Here is a 14658-nt window from a genome sequence, read left to right on the forward strand (position 1 = left end):
GGTGTCTCTCCCGGCAGATAATTCTTCACTAGGGTGGGTGTGAGATGAGGCGTGCCAGTGTCTGAATTTGCCCCCTTTCTTCCTCCTTCCATCTTCAGTGAAGAGCGTCTGTAGAAAGGGGGTCGCACCGTTTCGTAGTACAATTTTTTTTGAAGGGCTTCCATTGGACAGTGCCTGGAAGAATTTGGTAAACATCAAGAAAATAATCACTTTTCATGTAATGCTTTACCAGATGGAATTACCATTAGGGAACAGTGTGTATGGGCTGTCTTCGCCCTGTCCCCGTAGGAAATTCACGTGTAGCAGTCTTTAAAGAAAAAGAACTGCTTCATATTTGAAGGCCCTCTCCCTCCTATCCCCGGGAATTCACTCTGTAGGCTAGGATGGCTTCAGACTCACTGAGATCTGTTTGCCTCTGCCTTCCATGTTACAGGGGTGGCCTGGTCTTGAAGTACTCTTATACTAAAATTTATATTATAGAAACATTTGAGCTGCATTTCTCTTTAGTTTAATTTGGTAAATACATATCTATATATATTACTTTAGTTTCAACTATAGAAGTTGCAAGCTGTGCTTTGAATCAGCAAAAAGTATCTTGGGTAAATTTATTTCTTGCTCAATCCTCCCTTGTGTTTCATTAGCACATTGCGCTTTCAACTTGCCTTGTATTTAGTTATTTCCTTCCTCTGTAGTTCTGTAGAAACTCAAGAGTACTGTCTTCATATTCTCGTTTTATATTTATTACAGAACAAGAAATATAAAAGGTTTTGTGAAGGAATATCTCCAAAAAATGACATTTAGCAGTTTCATTTTGATATTGACTATTCCTGGGAATTGGTTTCCCCTCCCCCCCTTCTCTGTGGAGGAGATGGAACCCAGGGCGGGGAATGAGCGCTATCCCCCTGTTTACATTCTCAGTTCCAAAGCAGTGCAATTTTGAACTGACCCAAAGGTAGTTTCAGGACGGGTCACCGAGGAAGAGTTCCCCCTGCACAAGCATGAGGACTTGAATTCAAATTCCTACCTAGTACCTGTGTAAAGTGTGGGGCGTGGTCACGTGTGCCAGGAACTGCCATGCTCTGAGGAGTGAAGACAGGAAGATCGCTGGGCCTTGTTGGCTACCAAGCCACCTCTAGAGTCAGTGAGGGATCCTGTCTGAAAGGAATAAGACAGTGAGTGAGGTCCGGCATGGTGGTGCACACCTCTAATCCCAGCACTCAGGGAGGCAGAGGCAGGCGGACCTCTGTGAATTGAGGCCAGCCTGGTCAGAGGAAGTCCAGGACAAGGCTACACAGAGAAACCCCATCTGAAAAACAAAACAAAACCTCCCAAACAGAGGAATAGAGCACAGGCATATTCATCAGACACATGTACACATTATCCTCAACCCCCATATTTTTAAAAGATAAGCTTCTTTGGGGTGGGGGATGGGCAGGGTTTCCTCATGTAGCCAAGCCCTGGCTGGTAGAATTCGTTATGTAGACCAGGTTGCCTTTTGCCTCTCAAGTTTTGGGATTGAAGTTGTGTATCACCGTGCCTGGCGATAGCTCCGGTCTCTGAAGGCAGCTCTGGCTCTTCTAACCTCTTAGATAAGGATACTGGAGTTGAGAGAGGAGGGACTGAGGTTACTTGGCAAGATAGGATCGTGAAAAAGCCAAGAGTGGAACTTGAGATACCAGCCTGTGCCTGGCCTTTTTGACTGTTTTCTCTATGGGTACAGGGCCGTGTTACTGTGTGTGCCCCAAACTGCTTGCAAGTTGAGTTTAAAAGTCAACTAGACAAGGCTTACAACTGTCTCCAGCTTTAGAGACTCTGACCATTCTTTTGATCTCCACAGATACCCACATACAGTTGGTAGCATAGACACACATATACATATGTAAAATAAAAATAATTACCCTTTTACAGTAAGTCAGTCAGATTTGAGATATTTTGAAATTTGTCTGTGTAGGATATAAGAGGGAACACACTTGATGGCCTCCTTAACAGTTAATTGTTTTTTATGAAGCTTTCTTATTATAGTACAATCAATAGTAATGGTTTGGGGGGGAGAAGAAAAAAAAAGGGGGTAAAATAAAAAAAAGGAGAGGTCACAGAAAAGACCCAGCTCTGTTTGGACGCTAAAAGGACGGAGTGTGGAAGCTGGAAAACCGAGACGCCAGAAGGCTCAGTCATTAGGCCCGGAAAAGCCACTTCTGAAACTCATTCCCTCTCTCCAAGACAGGAAGGGCAGTCAGGGCCTACTCTCTTTTGAGGATGTTCATGAGTGTGCTGTCTTAACTGGCCCCTTTCTGGGTGCATTTCTACACTCTGGTTTTGGTTTATGTGTATATTAGGCATGGTGGCAAAGTGATCTCTCCTTCCTCTCTTGAGACATACAGTCCTGACAGGTTCCTCAATTAGCTTGACAGGAGTCTGCGCTAAAGTATAATAATAATTAATAATAATAGAAACAAAACAAACAAAAACAACCGGTAGCCACTTGGTTGGTCTCACAGTGAATCCTTCTGCTTTGTCTTGTGCCTCTGCTCCCTGGTGGAAGATAACTTTGTATTTTAATGTATTGTGGCTAGTTCATAAGCCTGATTACTTTCCTGCTCCAACCAGAGTACACACACTAAATATTTTGACTCCTCTAATAGCTTTTTAAGTTCTCACCGGAGTGACTTTATTTTTGTTTTGCTTCAGAACAACAAAGGAAAACCCAACCATTCTGTTTTGTTTGCAGACAGTTTAAGAAAACAGAGCAAATTGGTTTATGGTTAGTCTGTGACTTTGGGCTAACTTCAAGTTCAGCCCCAGGACAAAGATGACCAGGAATACCCAAACTTCCCTGAGCAGAGAGAATCCTGGCTCCGGAGCGAGCAATTTTGGTCAGCAAAGAGGTTATTTAGCTCCTAAAAGTAATGCTTGAGACTGAGGCCTAGCTGCCGGATGGCTGTAGGCCTGGCTTTAACCAGTGTATCATAAGTAATTACTTCTTAGTTCATTCACTTCTTGGTCAGGGGAATTATTTTGAGTGCTGGATAAGATGCAATTTTCTGTGTATTTCCCCTCTCACATCATGCCACCGATAATATTATAATTAATAGGTAGCCTTCGGTGGTGGGGCAGGTACTGTGTTGGGGCTTTTAATGCATTATCTCATTTGACCATTTCACAAGTTCTGGTGCCAGCTGCTGCTCACCTTCTCATTTGATCTTCGGCCACACTGAACTTCACAACTCCCTGAGAGTCGCAGGGGAGCCAGGTCTCTGCTGTCCAGTTTCCTGTCCTCTGCTGTAGAAGTCACGGTGCCTTGAAGGTTCTCGGTGTGTTACTGAGCACTGATGCCAGACTTTTGAGGCAAGAGACAGGCTTGTGGGCCCTGAGCCTTGATAGGCCTGAGAGTTAGTTTGCGTTCTTTGTGTTCCAAGGCATGCCAAATTAAGACCTGCAGTCCTCTCTCGACTACTTGTGTTTCTTTGAAGCCTGAGTACGTATGCAGAGGCACACCTGCCGAAGTGTGGACAAACTGACCCCAAAGAGCCTGGGTGTGGGTTTTGCCCTGCCATGCAGTAGCTGCACAAACAGTAGGCAAGCTTCTCACCCCCTGTGACTCTTCATTTCCTTATCTGGGAAATGGAAATAATACTTCCTGCTTAGCTGGGTGGTGGAGGGATCAAGTAAGATAGAAGGACAGACTGTCAAGTAAAACCTGCAGCTTGATCCAGTTGCTGGCAGTGACTGCTGCTGTTGTATGGGGGGCATTGCAGGGTGGGAAGGGAAGAAAAAGAGCTTCAAGTCGTTAGTTCCTAGGACAAATATTTGTCTAATGTTTCTCCAAGAAGGTGTTTTAATTTTATTTTTATGTTAGAAATTACTTTAGTTAGCACAACAGTACTTGTAAACTGTATCAAACCCATGATTTTATAGGCAGACCAGACTGCACATGGGGTCATGATAAGGGAATTAGTTTAAATATAATAACCTGAGGAAGCAGTGTGAGTAAAGGATCTTGTCAGTATGAGGTCTTTCTGTGAAATGACACAGGTAAACGCTTAGTTTGGGGGACCAGTGCTTGAGCTCAGGTGATCCTGGGGAAGAAGAGCCTGGTTTCTTACGGGCTCTCAGGGCGGGAAACAGTCACAGTGGTGATGTTGGCCGTGCGTCACCCCTGTTGTTGCCTCAGAGAAAGAGCTGGCGCTGGGCTTGTCAGAGAGAGAATGGTGAGGAGGGCCGTAAAGGGGGTGGAGACCCCTGGACGTGTCAGAAGTCTCTGACCAGGGAAGTCCACAGCGGGTTTGTCACCATCTGGTAGGGCTGGCTTTCCAGTGGCTTTTCTGGTGACCCCTCAGCGGACAGGAGCTGTAGGAAGCTTGTTATTACTTCCTTATTAGTGACAGCTGTAGCTGTCCTATTGTCTCAGAATTTCCATGGCATGGAAATGCCTGGGTTGGAGGGTAGAGCTGATGAAACGGCCGAAGCGCAGCGCTCACAGAACCTCCAGTTTTAGACATGCAAATAATTTTCAGTTCCACTCTTCCTTCTTCCTGTTAGAGGGAAGCTGTACCCTGCTGCCATTTCTGAGGCTTGGGCAGACAATGCTGTTATTATGTCACAGACTAGCTGCCTCTCCAGGGCAGGAGCTGGGAGCTTGTTTTTCTGGGTGGATGTGCCAGGGGCCAGCCCATTGTAATTTCATGCGTTCTGAATAACTGAGTGAGTAGTAAAGCTTAGCACCGGTGTGGACTGTATAGAATGCTCCGTTTTTCATGGTGCGGGGTAACGTAGGCCTTTAATAGAAGGGAAGAACAGTTTTCCTAAAGGAGTGAAAATATGTGGAATTTTACGTCAAATTTGAGTTTCTATCTTCTTTAGTAAGTTCTTTTTTTTTTTTTTAATTTTAATTTTTTGAAAGAGGATCTCACTGTGCATCCAAGGATGGCCTTAAACTTGTGCTTGTCCTGTTTCAGCTGCTGGAGTTTTACAGGTGTACAACACCATGGCCAGCCTTTGCTTTTCTTTTTTAGACAGGGTCTCACAGTGTGTTCTTTATTAACCTGGAATTCACTGTGTAGACCATTCTTTGAACTCATGAAGATCTACCTGCCTTTGGCTCCCTAGGGCTGGCATTAAGGTGTGTACCACCGTGCCCTGCCATACCCAGCTTTTAGTAAACTCTTCAGAGTGGATTCTCGTTCTCTTCTTTTGGTGGTGCTGGAGTTGGAACCCAAGTCCTCTCACGTACTGAGCAAGCACTCTCTGCTGAGCTAGCTCTGCTCTCTAGCTCCTGGATGCCTAAGAATCGCCTGGGCAGCCCAGGTCAGCCTTCCAGTATAAACCTGTACAGTAGACCCTCCGCATCTGTGGCCTTGCTTTCTGAGGTTGCAGTTACTTGTGCTCAAGTAGGGTTAGGAATATTAAGTAGAAGGTTTTGAGAGAGCAACCACAGTCACATAATTTTTACTTGAATGCGTAGCTGTAACTCTGTTTTTCATTAGTTTGTTGTTTCTAACAACTTACTGCAGCTAATCTGTTTATCATAGGCATTGTCAGATGGGGAAGAACATGATCTATAATGTATGTGGTGGTCAGTGCTGTCCGTGGTTTTAGGCATCCCCTGGAGTCTTGGAGTGACTCCTTCACCGGAAGTGTGGGGCCGCTATAAGCTTAAAAGGCTATCAGTGCTTTCCAGAGGTTTTTTTTTTTTTTGTTGAGGTCTCATTATGTAGCCCTGTCTTGCCATAAAGTGACAGATACGCCCTTGCCTCAGCCTCTGGGATTACAGGTGTGTGCCACATGCCTTGCCAAAGATGGATAAACTTCTAGGACATTTTTTTTTTCCTCCTGTGATGAACAGTTGTGGAGAGGCAGAATGCTCAGAAGTTCTTCACCCTCAGCTACGTAGTGAGTTTGGGATCGGCTGGACTGCATGCCATGTCTCATGCCCCGCCGTCCAGAAGATTGTTCTCTGGGCTGCAGATGAAGCTTAGTGGTAGGGTATTTGGCTGACACACTGAGTCCTTGGTTTGATCCCCAGCATCTGCCTATAAACACTACCTTTTGGTTTATATGCATTTGTGCCAGTGAAAGAACAAGAGTGGAAGAGTGAGACAGACAGATAGATACATAGATATGGGGTAATATGTACTGTGGAGCCTGTGTGGCAGTAAAGCGGACAACTTAAGATGGTTTATTTTCTTTCTCCCCCATATTGGTCCTGGGGCTCAAACTTAGGTCCTCAGGTCTGGTGGCAAGTGCCTTTACCTAGTGATCCATCTCAATGGGCCATGAAAGCGAGGCATGGAGCATATTATATAGATGTCATGCTCTGTGCTTAGCCTCTTACTTTATCTAATGATTTTGGAGATTGTGTCATTTTTGTACCCGTATAAACCCATTCTTCTACATGCCCGGGGTCTAGCCCCATGGACCTTTCTTCCCAGTGGTCCCTCAGTTGTTTTAATGTAAGCCCTCACCCTTTCACGAATCATTCTTCCTAGAATGCCTTCAGTTATTTCTTGCAATGTTCACAATAAAATACAGTGAGTAAGAATTATGGAAGTACGAGGTGGTTGCTGTGAAAACTGCAGAGGAGGTAAATAGTTTAGAGGCTCTCCACTGGTACAGTTCTGGTCCTGGGACTACAGACTTGGGAGAGGCAGGGGTTGGCTTAAAACCCAGAGAGGCTGGGTGGATTTCTGAACAGTTGCCCTGCTGTACCAATACGTGTGGGTCTGAAGAGGCCTGCTTCTTCATACCCACTAGGTTGAGGATTGTCAAACTTCCAAGTATGTGCAAGTCGGAGACGTGAAAAATTTTATCGCGTTTCTCTTCTTTTTTGAGATTTTATTTACTGTTATTTTGCATGTCTGAGTGTTTTGTCTGAATGTACGGTCTTTGCACTAGGTGCATGTTACGCCCAAGCAAGCCAGAGAGGGCATTAGCTTCTCCTGGGCTGGACTTACATGTGGGTTCTGGGCAAAGCTGGGAATTGAACCTGGGTCCTCTAGAGGAGCAGCCAGGGCTCTTAACCTGTGAGCCATCCCTCCAGCCCTCCACTAAAATTATTTGTATCTTTGAATTTTAGTTAAATATCTTCTCCTGTGTTTTGGGTGCATTTAATTATTGTCGACTCTCAATTCTACAAAACAAACAAACAAACAAACAAACAAACCAAACCACTTCTTTTTGGTCTGGGGAGATGGTTCACTTGGTAAAGTACTTGCTGTGCTAGAATAAGGACCAAGGAGAGTGGATCCTTGTATCTATGTAGAAGCCTTGACTAGATCCTTGTCTGTGCTGGGGAAGGGGCAGGTGGAGGCAGTTGTATCCCTAGGACTTGCTGGCCTGCCAGTGTAGTCAGTCAGTGAGCTCTGGGGTCAGTGAAAAACCCACCTCACTGCTGGAGGTGCCCTCATGTGCACGGGCATCCACCTACCCACCCACCCACATATGTACACGCTTACCACACATGCCAAAACTTATTCTTTGGCTATTTGTTCATGCTCTTTGGAAATTAAGGAAGTGGGTTCTTATACTCTCATTTCTGTTGCAAACCAGCAAACCTGATTGCTTTTGGTGACACCCCTAATCCTCAGGATCTCAGGTAATAGAATTATAACTCCAGGCAGGCAGGCTGGCCCAGGTTCTAGCTCTTGGGCAACTGCTCCGACCTTTCTGGCCCTTGATGTCCGTATCTCTGCAGCACTTGTCATAGTGTTACGTCTTCCCCAGGGTTGCTGTGTAAGTTAACAGATCACATTCTGCCTTGTAAATGGACATGGAATATTAGAACAGTATTTTACACAATGTCGAGGTGCTTCCCAAAAAGATAGATCCTAAAGTTAAAGGAAACGTCATGACGACGGGCCAGAGTTAGGCTATAGAATCTCTTAAATTGGATTTAAGAGATTAACTCTGTCATGAATTGTGTGCATTCCACTCACATTCTTATCCCTCCCTCCATATTAAACTATGGAGTAGTGGAGATTGGTAGCACAACTTAAATTATAGTTCTCTTTTGATAAGTGTATATTTGAATTAATATGGGTCAAGTGACCATGGGAGACAATCAGGGAATAGCCAATGTGATCCTGGCCCCAAAAGAAGCCCAGGGATATTATGTTCATTAAAAAACTGGGGTTTTCTTTGTTTTGGTTTGAGCATTTCTCTTTATCTTATGGTTGGGCCAGCTCCGGCCAGACCCACCTCCTGTCACTGGCTACGTTTTCTGTAGAGACAAGAGGAGTTATTTTAAGCTCCCAGTGAAAAGTGTAAAGGCATAATCCTTGGCTCTGACTGCTAGGAGATGGGTGGCTGTGACAGTCGGCTCCAGCTCTGCCACCTGTTTCCACCAAGGCTGTCGGTGCGGTGCATCTCCTGTTGCCCGCTGAGGCGCTGTCACTGTGTCAGGGGGTCTCCTTCTGAGCAGATGGCTGCTCAGGTTCTGTGGATATGGAGGGAGTTGCTGCCCAGAACTTGGTTTAAGGACTTTGGAGTCGGCTGTCCCTCTCCTAGCTGTGTGACATGGGGCTGCCCCCTCTAATGCTCAGCACCTCATCCACTTTTAGGTATGGGTTGTTGTTGAACCATTTCATTTTGCTGAGACATTATCATCGTTCATTATTTAAAATAAAAATTTTCTTATAGTTTGTAGGTGTGTGTGTGTTGCATGTAATTTCCCCCCCACTGATTTAGTAGTTGTTAGAAAAATTTCCAAACCTCCAACCCCACCTGTGTGTCTCCGGGTGTTTGAACTGTGGGAGGTGCCGGATGAGGGAAGAAGATAGTGTTTCCAGCAACAGTGGGAACTGATGTAAAGGCCTCGTTTGTTCATGTCACGCTGTCATGCGTAGCTGGAAGCCATCATGTGGTGCAGGAATGACTAAGTTCTAGAGACGGCCTGAGGCGGGCACGGGGCTGTGAGTCCCAGCGAGGCCTGTGTTTCGTGTTGCCAGAGGATCTTGGCGGAAGAAGCTGTGGGTCAGTGCTTGGCATTTTGGCAAATGTGTTTGGTAAAGAGCTACAGTTACTACCTGCTTCATTAGTTTCAGTTTTATTTATTCTCTTTTTGGATACCAAGGATCAAAGGCAGGGCCTCCCACATGCTAGGCAAGTGCTAGCCTTGGGGTCTTTAAATGAGAACTTGTGACCAGCACAGGGTGGCTGAGGCCCTGGGAATCCACCACCATCCACTAGGTGGGGGCAGTGGGGTGCATGGGGGGGGGCTGCATTATCCTCAGCCAGAACTAATTTGCATGGGGTTGAGCCAGCTCCATCTAAGTGTCTGTTAGTTCTAACCCCAGTTCCTAGGTTGATTCCATTCCCATGGCACTTTATTTATTTTTATATTTTATTATTTTTGATTAAACAACTTTAATTTAAAAATTTAACATTAACTCATGTGTATGGAATTTTGCTCGCTTTTATACATACGTCTGTGCATCACACAAATGCCTGCAGAAGCCAGCCGGGGGTGTCGGGTCCCCCGGGACTGGAGTAATGGATGGTTGTGAGCCACCATGTAGTGATAGGAACCAAACATCGGTCCTCTGCAAGAGCAGCCAGTACTCTTAGCTGCTGAGCCATTTCTCCAGCTCCTATGTGTTTATTTAAAAAAAAAAAAAAACCAAACAGAATATAATAGGTACCATTATGATATATTTGAGAAAACACTGCTTTTGTGGTTTCCTCCTTAGCACAGTTCATTAAAAAATTTTTACTATTTATTATTTTTATTAGCCAGGCAGCGGTGACACACACCTTTAATCCCATCACTTGGGAGGCAGAGGCAGGAAGATTTCTTTGAGTTTGAGGCCAGCCTGGGCTACAGATTGAATTCCAGGCCAGCCAGAACTCTTACACAGAGAAACCCCATCTCTAAAGACCAAAACAAACAACAAACAAACAAACAGCCGTTCTGGTAGTCTCTGTCTCTGCGCTCCTAACTGCAGTGCGGCTTTGTGGGGTGAGCTTCCTTTCCAGTGCAAACCCCGTTTTACTCAGAAGATGTATCCTCCTACACACATTGCTGTGACTTAGGCTTTTCACTTTTTTTTTTTTTTAAAGCAGTGGGACAGATGGTCTCCTCAAGGGTGCCCCAGGAAGCCACAAGACAAACACAAGGCTTTTTTCCCCTGAAGGGTCACTGCTACCCTGTGGAAAGTATTTGGGAAAGTCTTTTGAAAACAAACATGGACATATTATAGGGTAGATACCAAGTTTATGGCTCTCTCTCTTTCTCTCTCTCTTTCTCTTTCTCTGTCAGTGTCAGTAGCTACAAGAGACAGCAATGCTTTACCCTGCTGACCCACAGGGACAAAAAGTTCATTCTGTTGTTTTCTGGGGTGATTTGTGCCAGCTTGTGGCATGTGGACACTGCTTGCCAGGGAATAGTCTTCTGGTGGGTAACCTAGTGATCACATCCCATTTCATTACCTAGTTAGTCCCTGTGAGACAACCCTCAGGTTTTCTGTGTGTCTTTTTTGCCATGCTGATATACTTTACTCAGATAAACAGGCCTCTGATGCTGCCCTCAGGGTAAACTGAAATAATTGAACTAATAACAGTCATGACCAGATACTATGTTTGATATGAAGCATTGTCAGCACTTGGTACATGTTGATTCACTTACTCCTATTATGTGGGCACAGAGTGGGAAACTGAGGCTCATACCTCCACTGAGGGCTTCCTTTGGGGTACAAGGTTGAGCTGGGCAGTGGTATCTACACAGACTAGGGCATGTCTGAGTCTTGTGTGAGGGCAGCTGGTTTAATGGTTGTCCTTACAGGTGGGTGAGTTCATGCTCAGTGCTCTAAGCACATGACAGGAGAGACATGCTTCCCCAAACCACAGATGACAAGAGTATCTTTGCTGTGGAGTTTAGATCGTGGAACTATAATTTGGTAAAGGCTGTCTGGCTTTTTGGGGCCTTGGTGCTGATGAGAGGAATGACATAGTGGCATTGTGTATGGCTTCTAGCCTTCTTGTTGTGAATGAACTTGGGATTTTTATAGAGTTTGAATGTCAACACAAGTGACATGACTTCAGGATGTCCAGAGGCATATGGGAAGAGCTTCAGTATTGAAGGCAACGTGGATCCAGGTTTGCATGCTTTTCACTTGTAGTCATGTGACCTTGCCATTTGCACAAGCACTGTAACCCCAAGAACGCGTGACTCATTTGCAAATGGTAGGAAATGGCCAGGCCTGATAGATTAGGGTCAAGTGAGAGGAGGTGTGAAAGGCCCCCTCCTTAGATCACCGTGCCTGGGCAGGTTCTGACATCCTTACCCTTCCTTCCTCCTCTGTTAACACAACACCTGGGGCCACTGCACGACACACAAGATTTACTAAGGGTTGTCTGGCCCCCAGGGGAGTGTTCAGCAGCTTCTGCCAGCCTTGGGCCTGCTGTCTAGAGTGATTACCAGGTCCTGCTGTGTGGGGAGCAAATGTTGGAGACTGATGGCAGGAGGGGTTGGGGAACAATGAGAGATCTCACTTGGGATGCTCTGTTGGGGTAGGAGAGACCCTCAGCCCCCATCTGACCACAGGTATGTCTCCAGCTTTTGGCTTCTTCGGGAAGAGGCCCATGGGATGTTTAGTTTTTGATTGTCTTTGAAGACTGGCAGGCAGGCTTTGTACTTGCTCAGCCCGTGGTCAGGGTGAATGACAGTGGCTTCTTTTCATTTAGCTCGGAGCTCCTTAACCTCAGCACCATTGCCGTTTTTGGGCTGGACAGCTTGTTTGAGAAGGCTTACCCGTGTAGGTAGGATGGAGCATTTCTGGCTTCTACCTTCTAGACAAAGATAGTGCTTTCTTCCTAAGTTGTGACAACAAACAGTGAATGTTTTTTAGGGACTTGGCAATGTCTGCTGAGGAGGGAGGGACCACCCTTGTGGGCAACTGTGTTCTCTGTCACTGTTCTGAAGTCCTGATGAGATGGTCCTAGTGGGGGATGAGTGGACATTCCTCTATTGCTGTAAGGCCAACTTGCTTCCCTCCAGTAGGACAGCAGTCTAACTAGCAAGAGCTTCCACACTGGACAGATGTCTCCAAGGGGCTTCTCCCCTGACCCCCTGTTCCTTAGGAAGTCTTGGCGCTTCTGCCCCATTTCCCCTTGTGTTCCCAGCTTCAGTGTCCTCCTCGGCCAAGTGAGGATGGCTGATACTTTCACTACCTTGCTTGGGTTGGGACAGGAAGCCTGTGGTAATGTGATAGGATGGTTTTGAGCTGTGCTGAGGGCATGTGTGTGGGGGGAGTGAAGGGAAGGCCCGTAGTTACGAGGAGCTGTGGGGCCAGGAGTGCCAAGTTCCACACAGGAGATAGGCCCTGTCAAAAGGAGATCCCATTACAAACAGGTTCACTGCCAAGTTATGACCCCCCCCCGCCTCCCCCTTCAGCTTTGTTTAGAGGCCTCAGGGCACACGGCAAGAGAGAGTGCCATCAGAGCCTGTGACACCGGAGGATGGCAGGAATGCTGAGAAACCCAGTGAAGCTGGACGGGCTTTCTGAGAATGGAGCTTTCACATGGTTTATCAGGGTCCAGGGACCTCCCAGCTCAGCACTGGACAGACTGGATCAGGACACTACCCAGATTCCAGAAGGTTATTGTAGTATCCACCCAACTGCCGTGGGCTGCGCTGGCCTTGTTTCTCTTTTACAATTATTGCGTCCATTTTAGAGATGAGATGCCCAGAGGCAAAGGAACTAACTGGCTCAGAGCCAGCTGTGTGGCTGTTGTATCACCTCACGTCCGTTGTCTGTAACTTACTCATCAACAGCAACTTAGCTTTCAAAGCCTACATTTTCTCACAGGCCAAATGGGGCTAATAAACACCTCAGAAGATTGTGATCTCGATTCCAGGGAGAAGATGTATATGAGCCGCAAGCACACAGAAAACTCTCCGTGGATGTCAGCGGCTCCCATTGTTTTTGTCTTAAATACCATCGATAGCAGAGGCCCCAGCTTTGATTGAGGTTTTCCAGGAACACAGGCTTTGCTCTGGCCTAATCCTATGTTCTGTCTCAGGCTCGGGCAGTAAATGTCCGAGGTGCAGCTGCCAAGGGGGTGGGGCAGGGGCAGGTAAAGTGGAAAGGACAAAGAGCCGGAGATTCAGGAAATCAGGCGAAGTCTGCCCTCCGGGATAGTTTGGGATAGAACATGTGATCTCCTGGTCTGATCAGCTTCGCACAGGCTGAGCTCATTGCCAGGCAAGTGGGTAGTTAATGATTGTTAGTTAAAGAATGTCCTAACTGGAAAAATCCTTCTGAACATGAAGATAGGGAAAGCAGATGGTTCCTACTTTGTGTCCATCTTGAAATGGTTCACAGTGACAGCTTGTTCCCTGAGTAAAAGGGATTCTTAGACTCTTTGGGCTTTCCTAGTTCAGTATAAGAGAATGCTGGGATGGATTAATCATGTCTGTCATGGCCACAGCGAAGGCAAATGGTGGAATACCTATGTTTTGTATTTAGTTATAGTTAATGGTTAAGATTTGTCCATTGGGCATGGAGGCTTGTGACTGTAATTCTAGAACTTGGGAAGTTGAGGCAGGAGAATTTTGAGTTTCGAGACTAGTCTGAGCAAGCAATAAAGATGAGAAAATGAAGCAGGATAATGAGATAGAGGGGCTTGAGTGACAAGGAGCCAGGAGATCTAAGGAAGAACACTGAAGCAAGAGACAGATCCCGAGGGAGAGGGAGGGCCCAGGCCAGCCATGACTGAGCAGGTGACAGGAGTCATGGAGGGTCAGGGCTAGGTTGGCGCTGCTGGGAGGTGTGGCTGGTCATTGGGGTAAGAAGTCCGGGGTCTTAGCACTGTTCAGATCAGTGTTTAAAGCAATGTGAAGCCATGGAAAACCCTAAGAAGCAGAATAACACAACTCAGTTCATGTGACACCTGGAGAAGGGTGGGGGGACAGTGGGAGGGAAGGACTGAGACCCAGTAGCTGATAGACAAGTGATGCTTTAGTCCTGACTCGCCCACATCGTCTTCTTTGCCAGTAGTGCTGTGTAGTTCTGGACAGACATGCCTCTGCCCGAGCCTTGTTTCCAGAAGAGATTTGGCGCCTGTCCTGGCTCATATTAACGTCATCTCAGTCCTGGCTACATACTAACATCACGTGAGGAATTTGGGGACCCCAGATCTCCAGATGCACCTGATCCTATAGAGTGCATCAAAATGGAACCTTACGGAGGCCCCCAGCATGTAGTCATAGGTGAGACGGGCCCACCAAGAGAGGCTCTGAATTCCTGTCCACTCGATAGCGTGATTCTAACTTGGGGAGTTGCATTCACACACACACACACACACACACACTCTCACACACACACACACACACTGTGTAGAACAGGGAATGTAGCTTAGTGGCACAGTGCTTGCATCGCATGCATGAGATTTTGGGCTCTCCAGAACCACAAACCAACCAACCAACCAACCAACCAAATGCATTTCCTTTAGAAACAGTGAGTTCCTCCTTACTAAAGACTGTGAAAGAAAGGGGACTTTCTCAATGCTGGAATTCAAAAAGCAAACTGTGTATGTGTGTTGCTTGCGTGCTGCAGCACCCGTGTGGAAGTCAGAGGATAACCTGGTGGAGTCTGTTCTTTCCCTCTACTCTGGGCCCTGGGGTTCCAACTTAGGTGTCAGGCTTGGCAGCAAGAGCCTCCTGAC

General features: G+C 46.4%; 1 protein-coding gene across 1 annotated transcript in view; it reads left to right on the plus strand.

Moving 5' to 3' along the window:
- Positions 1-14658, plus strand: part of Ptprj (protein tyrosine phosphatase receptor type J) — a 142766-nt gene that overhangs the window by 1677 nt on the left and 126431 nt on the right. The window lies entirely within an intron of this gene.

Source organism: Meriones unguiculatus, chromosome 18, assembly GCF_030254825.1.
Source record: "Meriones unguiculatus strain TT.TT164.6M chromosome 18, Bangor_MerUng_6.1, whole genome shotgun sequence".
Taxonomy (NCBI): Eukaryota; Metazoa; Chordata; class Mammalia; order Rodentia; family Muridae; genus Meriones; species Meriones unguiculatus.